Here is a 10,143-nt window from a genome sequence, read left to right on the forward strand (position 1 = left end):
GCAAAGCTGCTTATAGATTAGTTTTTCAAAAATTTTTGACAAGTTTGGCAGGATAGATATAGGTCTGTAGTTGTTAACATCTGTGGGATCACCACATTTGTGGACAGGCGTTACTCTCGCTTTTTTTAGAATATCTGGAAAGGTTTGGAGTTCAAGTGACTTGTTGAAGAGCAAAGCAATAGCAGGGGCTAAAGATCTGGAGGCTTTTTTGTAAATTAAAGTTGGTATCTCCTCAAGGGCACCAGACTTGGTTTTAAGGGAAAGGATTATCTCATTGACGTCAGTGGAGTTAATAGGCTTTAGGTACAGAGACTGGGGATAGTTCCCTGTAAGATAGTCCTTAATGTCAGTACTGGAAGATGGAATATCATTTGCAAGGGATGAACCAATGGAAGAGAAGAACCTATTGAACTCAATAGCAGAATCAGAGGCTGAAAGCTGACCATCGTTATTAGACAGGAGAGTCGGTTTGTTATTTAAAGATTTCTTTGATCCCAATATTTGAGAAATTGTTCTCCAAGTTTGTTTAATGTTGCTCTTTATTTGGGTAAATTTATCTTCGTAGTATTTAGTTTTGGCTCGTCTAATTATCTTAGATAGCAATAATGAGTAATTCTTTGAGAATTCTTTGGAGACAATTCCTAACCTATACTTCTTCTCAAGGTCGTGTTTTTTGTTAATGGATTTAAGTATTCCCTTTGTAAGCCAAGGATTGTTAAGCCTCTTGCTTGTGACTTGTTTTGTAAGCATAGGACAGTGGGTGTTATAAAGGCTAAGAGTTGTTTGTAGAAAAGATTGCACTGCTAGGTTGATGTCCCCTATGTTACCTAACTCGGACTCCCAGTTGACATTATCAGCAGCAGTTATAAAATTGTTTATAGCAGTTTCATTGTGCAGCCTAAAGCTTAACTCCCTTGTTTCTAGAGGTGGTTTGCTAATGTTAGTTAAGAGAAATGTGGGGTAATGGTCTGTAGTGCTATCGGTGATTATACCTGAAGTAAGCGGAGAGGTTATGTTTGTCCAGATGTGATCTAGAGTCGTGGCAGTGCTATCAGTGATTCTAGTAGGTCTAGTGATTAAGGGTATGAGGAAGCAGGAATTCATACAGTTGAGGAAGCTAACAGCAGTAGGGTGTTCTGGCTCGCAGAGGTCAATATTAAAGTCCCCTGCGATAATTAGGTGGTTTTTGTTCAGTCTGTTATCAAGTATTAGATTTCTAAGGTTTGAGTTGAATTCAGACACATCAGTGTTAGGAATTCTATAGACTGCACCCACAGACAGGACAGACTCGGCACCCTTGACTCTGAAGCTGGCGAAGATATACTCCCCATAGCAGTCTCTAGTTCTAATTTCTTTTAAGCATGTTAGTTCTTGGTGGTAGTAAAGAGCAGTGCCACCACCTCTCTGAAGTTGACGACAGTTGTGAATTGCTGAGTAGTTAGGCATGTTAAAGAGTTGAGTAGTATCATATTTCAACCATGTTTCAGTAAGTATAATAAAAGAGAATTTGTTGTCAATAGTTTCAATCAAGGCACTAACATCATCGAAGTGTTTACCTAGGGATCTAACGTTCAAATTGATTACAGAGATATTGTAATTATGAGTTAATACATTGTTTACATCATGTGCTGCAAAATATCTGCAATTTAGATCATTAAAGTGATTATTGTCATAGATAGTGGATAAGAGGTTAAGTTCTGGGTCTATACTTGACTGCATAAAAAAAGCTGATTGCAGGAAAAACAAGGGAAGAAAGGCAAATTACAAGGTAGAAATAAGCTATAAAATAGGGAAAAATATATACACAATACTGTACAAAACAAACACAAAATGAAAAAAAAAAAAAAAAAGTTAGCTTACAAGGGGCTTAGGGGTACAATGGAGTAAGGGAGTATGGCTAGGCTAGGCAACCTAGGTAATAAAAGAGATTAAAGAAAAAACATATAAACATGGACTATACAAAACACAAGATATAGAAATACAAAACAAAAATATAAGCAAGACTAAGCAATACAAAAAACAAATTGAGCAAAAATGAAAAAAATGAGGTAGATTGCTTACGAGTACTCTCAGGTACACTGTAAGTAACAATTTGCAATTTGAGATGCAGGCAAAACCAGGGGTACAATGGAGTAAGGGAGCATGGCGAGGTAGGTTACAGGGAACTTATTAGGTAGTGCTTAGTTTTTACCTTAAACAGGTTTAGAGACGTACAGTCTTTAACATGATTGGGAAGGTCATTCCACATTCTGGGTCCCTTGATTTGTTGAGCATTTCTAGTTTGATGAAGTCGTACTCTTGGAATATCAAAACTGTAATTGTTTCTGGTGTGGTGCTCATGGGTTCTGTTACAACCTTCAATGAAGCTTTTGAGGTCAGGATTGGCATTACAGTTCAGCGTTTTATATATGTATAATACACATGAGAGAATGTGCAGTGACTTAATATCTAACATATTCAGAGATTTGAGTAGGGGTACCGAGTGATGTCTGGGGCCAGAGTTGGATATTGTCCTAATAGCAGCTTTGTGTTGAGTAATTAAAAGACGTAAATGATTTTGGGTAGTAGAACCCCAAGCACAAATACCATAGTTGAGATATGGATAGATGAGGGACTAATAGAGCGTCACCAGGGCAGGGCGAGGTACATAATATCTGATCTTAGAGAGAATGCCAACAGTTAATGCCAATGCCAATAGTTAACCCATACCCATCCTGTAGGCGGTAGTAGACGATATACCCAACCTGCCGGCGGTAGTTAACCATATACCCATTCCGTGGACGGAACTGGACCCTATACTCATGCTGTGGGCGGCAATGGAGGCCATACCCATCCTATGGGGGGTAGTAGACACAATTTAATTTCATCCTGTGGGTGATTGTGGACCCCATACCCATCCAGTGGGCAGTAGTGGACCCCATACTCATCCTGAAGATGATAGTGGACCCCAAACCCATCCTGTGGGCAGTAGTAGACCCCATACTCATCCTGTAGATGATAGCGAACCCCAAACCCATCCTATGGGCAGTAGTAGACCCCATACCCATCCTGTGGGCAGTAGTAGACCCTATACCCATCCTGTGGGCAGTAGTAGACCCCATACCCATCCTGTGGGCAGTAGTAGACCCCATACCCATCATGCAGGCGTTAGTGGACGCCATACACATCCCGTGTATGATAGTGGACCATATACCCATTCAGTATGCGGTAGTGGACCCCATACCTATCCCATGGGCAGTTGTTGGGCCCAGACCCATCCTACAAGTGGTATGGACCCCTTACCCACCTAACAGGTGGTAGTGGACCCTATACTCATCCTACAGTAGGTAATAGACGCTATACCATCCTGTTTGCAGTAGTTTACCCCATAGACATTCCAACGTAACATCGTTTTCTGTAGACGTTCCTACAATACATTCTTTAAAGATTTTAATAGCACACACTAGTGTATAATAATGTTGATTGGTGAATCACTATTATTTTATGTAATAATTTATAGTGCTTATTGTAATTTACTAAGAACAACTAATATTTCTCAAAACAAAACTACGAACCTTCAATAGGATCTAGCTGATCTGTAATATTCTAAGAGCATGGAAAACAGTAGGTAAATTTCACAACCCATGAGGGACCTGAAAACTACAATTTTCATTATAATTGAACCAATCACGACTATTCTGCTATCTACAGCGATGGACGGGTACTGTGAGATGTAAATTTGTACGTGAGGAAGAGTTTGGGCCTTGAAAAAAATGTAACTTGGAATATACCACATATGTACTAATTCTTATTAAACATTTTGACTTCAAGCATAAAGTCATATATGTGCTGTTTTGTGTGAGAGCGGGTTGAGGTGCGGACATTTAAATGCTCTGTGGAACGGCAGCCTGCACTACAACATATAGATTTGGAGTTACAGCATTCTCGGGAACTTGAGTCAGAAGAGATTCGCAGTCAGCACGAAGCAGATATGTTAGCAGTTAAACAGACGTATGTGCACAAGCTGAAAGAAATAGAGCAGCGCTGTCGCTGTCACCGTGAAGAACATGGTGAGTATAGTGACCTGGACAGTAACCCACAGTCACCAGCCAGGACTGAGAGCAGTGTAGTGGGCGAGGCTCACACACCTTTGTCATGTCTTTATTTATGTCACCTGGTGACATAAATACCACCACTCGTCTAGCTATAGATTAACATTAATACTATGATATAGCACAGTAAATAAGGGAATATATAAAAGATATAAACTTAAAGCAAAAGGCTCAATCAATGGTAAATTGTAGGAAGAATTGCAAGTCTTAATACACGTCGACTGAAAGACTAACAATGTAAATAGTTAATATAGAAAGCGTATAGTTAAATGAAGTAGATAAACATAAATCAGCAAAACAGGAGTAGACTCCCGTTCACTAAAATGTCGTGAAAGACAAATCATAATTGCGAGTCCAAATAATAGATATTTATAGGCATGAGGCTAAGCAATGCTATAAGTTCCAGTAATAAATTGCAGTGTAATAAAACAAATCATGACTAACAGTCAAAATGTAATGAATTATATATTTATAAATGAACATAAATAAATACCAAATAACAGCAATAAATATAATTATCTGACACCGGCCAGATGAAACGTCTGGGAACAAACATGCCGGGCTACACCAGTCAGGCGAAAACGTCTTGGAACAAACGTGCCTTGCTACACCGGACCAACGAGACGTCTTGGGACAAACGTGCTGGGCTACACCGGCCAGACGAAATCGTCTGGGAACAAACGTTCCGGACTACACCGCCCAGACAAGACGTCTGGGAACAAACGTTCCGGGCAAAACCGACCAGACAAGACGTCCGGGAACAACCGTTCCGGGCTACACCGGCCAGATGAAATGTCTGGGAACAAACGTGCCGGGCTACACTGGCCAGACGAGACGTCTGGGAACAAACGTGCCAGGCTACACCGGCCATACGAGACATCTGGGAACAAACATTCCGGGCTACACCGGCCAGACGAGACGTCTGGGAACAAACGTTCTGGGCTACACCGGCCAGACGAGGCGTCTGGGAACAAACGTTCTGGGCTACACCGGCCAGACGAGACGTCTGGGAACAAACGTTCTGGGCTACACCGGCCAGACGAGGCGTCTGGGAACAAACGTTCTGGGCTACACCGGCCAGACGAGGCGTCTGGGAACAAACGTTCTGGGCTACACCGGCCAGACGAGGCGTCTGGGAACAAACGTTCTGGGCTACACCGGCCAGACGAGGCGTCTGGGAACAAACGTTCCGGGCTACACCGGCCAGACGAGACGTCTGGGAACAAACGTTCTGGGCTACACCGGCCAGACGAGGCGTCTGGGAACAAACGTTCCGGGCTTCCGGGCTACACCGGCCAGACGAGGCGTCTGGGAACAAACATGCCAGGCTACACCGGGCAGGCAAGTGCCTGGGAACTACCGACTAGGGGGTGCCGGACTTCCGGGCTACACCGGGCAGGGAGTAAGGGAGACCAAGCGCTCCGGGGGGAGGGGGAGACCACCGCCTAACAACGTGCCAGGGCCCGGAGGGGCGACGCCAAGGGCGAGGGACATGTGGCCACCTGGCCCCCAAGGTCAGCCGCTCACGGCCGACCTTGGGGGTCGGACAAAACATTATGGCCGGCAGCAATTGTCGCCCATCCAAGTACTAACGAAACCCAACGTTGCTTAACTTCGCTGATCGGACGAGAAGCGGAGTTCTCGATGTGGTATGGCCATTGGCGGGTTGACGGCAGCCCGCGGGCGTAAGGGGGCCGGACGCCTTCCAGGGCGCGCCAGGGCCCCTAGGGACAACATCTAGGCAGAGACCACAGAAAACCCGGCCACGAGGGGCACCACCACGTGGGGCGACGCCACTGGTGGGGAGACGCCAGCTCGCGGGCGTAAGGGAGCCAGACACCCTCCAGGGCGCGCCAGGGCCCCTAGGGCTTGCGCCCCAGAGACGGCAAGAAAACACAGGCCAGGCGCGACAACGCAAAGCACACGGGATAAGGACACACGGGACACGACAAAGCATAACGGGAAAACCCGGAACCGGGGCCCTAGGGCAGCCTAGGGCAAGCAAGCCTCTGCGTGCCTGGCCATAGAAACTGAAGTGGCCCCCAGCCTGGGCCATAGAACCAGCAGAAGTACGGGTAGACTCTTGGCTGCGCCCAACCTGGACGCTAAGGCAGCCCCTAGGGCAAGGAAGCCTCAGGGCCTGCCCACCGGGAGCACCGCCACCAGGCATGGGCGTTTCCAGCCCGTGGACATGAGGAAGGCCCCCCCCCCACATGTGGGCACGCCCGGGCGCGGCACAAAGGCAGGCCAAGCCCCACCCCAAGGAAGGCCGCGCCGCTAATCCTCGTGGCTTAGCGCCCAAGAGGGACAGGAAGGAAGCGAAACACAACCCTGGGCAAGCGCTCCACGGAGCGCCATGCCAAGTGGGCGACGCCGACCGGGGCATGGGCCCCATAGGGTCGGCCCCTAGGGGCATAGGACCACTGTAACCAGGCCACGTGGCGTCGCCACCAAGAGCGACGCCAGGCTGCTCGTAAGGAGCCCGGCCGGGCACGCACGTCCGGGCGCAGCACGGGCCTTGTCCCCTGGGGACATGCCTAGACAGGCTAAACGGGCTGAAGGCCCTAGGGAACTAGCTAAGGCGGCACGCATGGACCGCGAGGGGACGGAGCTAAGCACACGCCGGACACTGGGGACAGTCCTGAATAAACTTGAACAGAAAACCTCACTTTACCTTAAGAGTAAGTTGATTAGGGCAGGGGGGCCCCTGCCGTATCAGGACAGTACTGGTCCACGTGTCGTTGAGGCGCGGCGCAGTTTCGAGTGCAGCGGACCGTGGTAGGAACAGAGTTTTGCAAGAGAGCAGCTGCTTGCTTGTCGAGAACAGGGGCCCCACCCAGTCTGCAGCAGAGCTTATATAACCTTGGCTCGTTGCACGCGCAGCTTGGGTGGTTAGACTCAGCTGCCCATACACACGTTTTCTTCCCTCAGAAAACCCACCGTTTTTTCTTTGGAAAAAAAACAGTGTTCTTTTCCCAGATTATTTACACTAATGGATCCTTGCATCAGTCCTATGGTGCAGCTGGAAGTGCAGTTGTTGTGACAGGGAGAGATGGTTCCATCTCCCATGAGTGTGGTGCGCATCTAAGTAACTGGGCCTAAGGCATAACTGTGATGTGCTTATCTCTGAAGCTAGACACAGATATAGTGAAATAATCAATGATGGAGTCAGAGTTTGTCTCCTGTGGATTCCTTCCCATATTGGTCTCCGAATGCATGATAGAACTGATGAGTTAGCCAAGATTTTTGCTCGTAAAGAGGGAATTGATTACCAACTTGGACTGCCTTTGAGCAGTCTGAGGGCAGCAATATCCCAGGAACATCAACTAAATTTCGGAGACTTGAGGCAAAGTGAAATTCACACCGGTTACTCCATCTATCATCATTCTATTATGCAGGAAGAACCGCACGTCTATGGGTCATCCAATAATGTTAGCAGACTTCTAGATGTTACCACTGCTAGGCTTAGGCTTGGCTACAAGTACCTCTGGGAGTTTGTAACATCTGCTGGTGTAGATTTGACTAAATATAAACTCTGTCAGCAGAACTATTCGCATACTTTGCGTCATGATATAATGGAATGTGAAAAAATCGCGGAATTTTGAGATAACACCATCAACAGTGTCCAAGAAATGTGTAAGTACTTCATTCATAATGATGTGCTGCCTAAAATCTTAGCGAAGTATCCAAAATTTGCTTACTGTAGGTAATACATGCACATGACTTTAAAGCTGTCGCCCAGTTGGGTGGGTGTTATTGGAGTTGGTGTTGTTGTTGATCCTTCTTCATGGACAACTCAACCCAAAACTCGGCAGAGTGCTTATACTTTACCAGGAGATCACCCTGGGCGCTTCTGGCTCTTGGAGAGGGGCTCAACGTCACACGTTTAGGGGATGCGGCTCCAATACTTAGCCTCGTTGTCACGTGCACACACCCACTCGAGCCGCTGTGACTCCCCACTCTCTCCTTATGTGATATGATCTCAATCCCCTTTGACTTATTATTATTCCGTTCTACCCTGTCCACAGCGGTGGTTCTTGGTTCTTTCTCTCTCTCTCCTTCTTTCCTACTTCCTGGGAAGTCTCACTAGGACAAGGGCAAACACCAGCAAATTTTAATACATTTACTGGACAAAGCACATACACAATACATACACAGATATAATAATAATAATAATAAATCCTACACTCTATACTTTTTCAGTCAGGTTACACTCCAACACCATCAGAACTCTATCATCTGCTTATCAAGTGGTATCCTATCTCCTGATTCACCACCTAATATTACCACCCTCCTCAAGTAGGTCAAGTCTTATAACACAATGTTGCACTATCAGCAAGAGAATATATATCTATAAACATGTACAAGGAAAACCAGCGTATGAATGCAATAACATAAATATTAGTATAAATGTTCCTTGATATACAACAATGATCAATCGATCACCCTATCAGTCCTAGAACACATATGTATGCCTCTGCAGGTAATCCAGCCTACGACTGTAACTCTATACTTCAGTATAAGTACTCCTCGGTACAAAAATGGCAAACAATCACTCACCTTTCACTGCGTCTTGCACGCTAATGACAACCAAACACTCTACCAACTCCCTACAAGTAATCAACTAGAACTTTCCGTCCACAACTGGAAGTTCACTACCCTGACATCTTCAGGTTCTTCTGGGTTTATCTACCAGGATCCTCCACAGCTCTTCCAGGCTGCTACACCATGAAGTCTTCCTTGAACAACAAAGGTGCTTCACCACTTCTACCAGGGTCCTCCACAGCTCCTGGCTGCTGCACCATGAAGTTTCCTCGAACAGCACTGGAGTTTCACCACTGGTATTACAGAAGCACGTGACACTCCTCTTCACTGCTTCTCCTCACAGCTCGAGTTCCTACTCTTCACTGTGTGGGCTACTCTTCCTCGGAGTACACTACTCCTTCCACAGTCTTGGAGTCTCTTCCACTAACTCACTCTACTGGCTCGAAGTCCACTCAGCAACTCCTTTCCCCAGACAAACCACAAAAGGGTCCCCTGCAGGGCACTCTCCCTCTGACGGAGTCGATCTGACCAGGGCGCTCCCACGGCCCACGATAATGCCTCTGGGCGGCTTAACAAACTCTCCTTGCCGTCCAGGACTTGAGACCTCACATTCCCAGCTCGATTCCACAGCTGGAACGTCTGCACACTTCCCCTCTCTTGAAGGTATGTCACCTAGGGGTTCCTCTCTGACAGGAGCTCACACGGAGCGCAGCTTCCCCTCACGATGTCTAGTACTCAAGTGACTTAAGCTCCTCTCAAGCGAGCCTCACACCTCCACCAAACTCTCCACATCTTGTGTCAAGTCATTTACTTATTTTCATATTCACTGCCCATTATCTTAAATTGTCTATCAAATCCAACCAATTATTTTACATCTGTAACTTCACCTCTATATTTCCTAGACTATCTAGTCAGGTCAGGCCTGATAGAATACTGAGTAAATACTGTAAATACTGAACTAAATAAAGTCCTTTGTCGGCTAAGTGCCAACAAACTCACCCTTAACATTGACAAAACTTTCTATATTCTGTTTGGCAATAAATCCTCTAATCAAACAAATCTCAGAATAAACAATACCCAAATTTGTAACAAATTAGATGGCAAATTCCTTGGCGTCCTAATTGACCACAAGCTGAATTTCCAGGGACACATTCTAAATATATCAAAAAAAGTTTCAAAAACTGTTGGCATTCTTTCTAAGATCAGATATTATGTACCCCGCCCTGCCCTGGTGACTCTCTATTACTCCCTCATCTATCCATATCTCAACTATGGTATTTGTGCTTGGGGTTCTACTACCCAAAATCATTTACGTCCTCTAATTACTCAACACAAAGCTGCTATTAGGACAATATCCAACTCTGGCCCCAGACATCACCCCGTACCCCTACTCAAATCTCTGAATATGTTAGATATTAAGTCACTGCACATTCTCTCATGTGTATTATACATATATAAAACGCTGAGCTGTAATGCCAATCCTGACCTCAAAAGCTTCATTGAAGGT

The sequence above is a fragment of the Procambarus clarkii genome, chromosome 65 (assembly GCF_040958095.1).
Source record: "Procambarus clarkii isolate CNS0578487 chromosome 65, FALCON_Pclarkii_2.0, whole genome shotgun sequence".
NCBI lineage: Eukaryota > Metazoa > Arthropoda > Malacostraca > Decapoda > Cambaridae > Procambarus > Procambarus clarkii.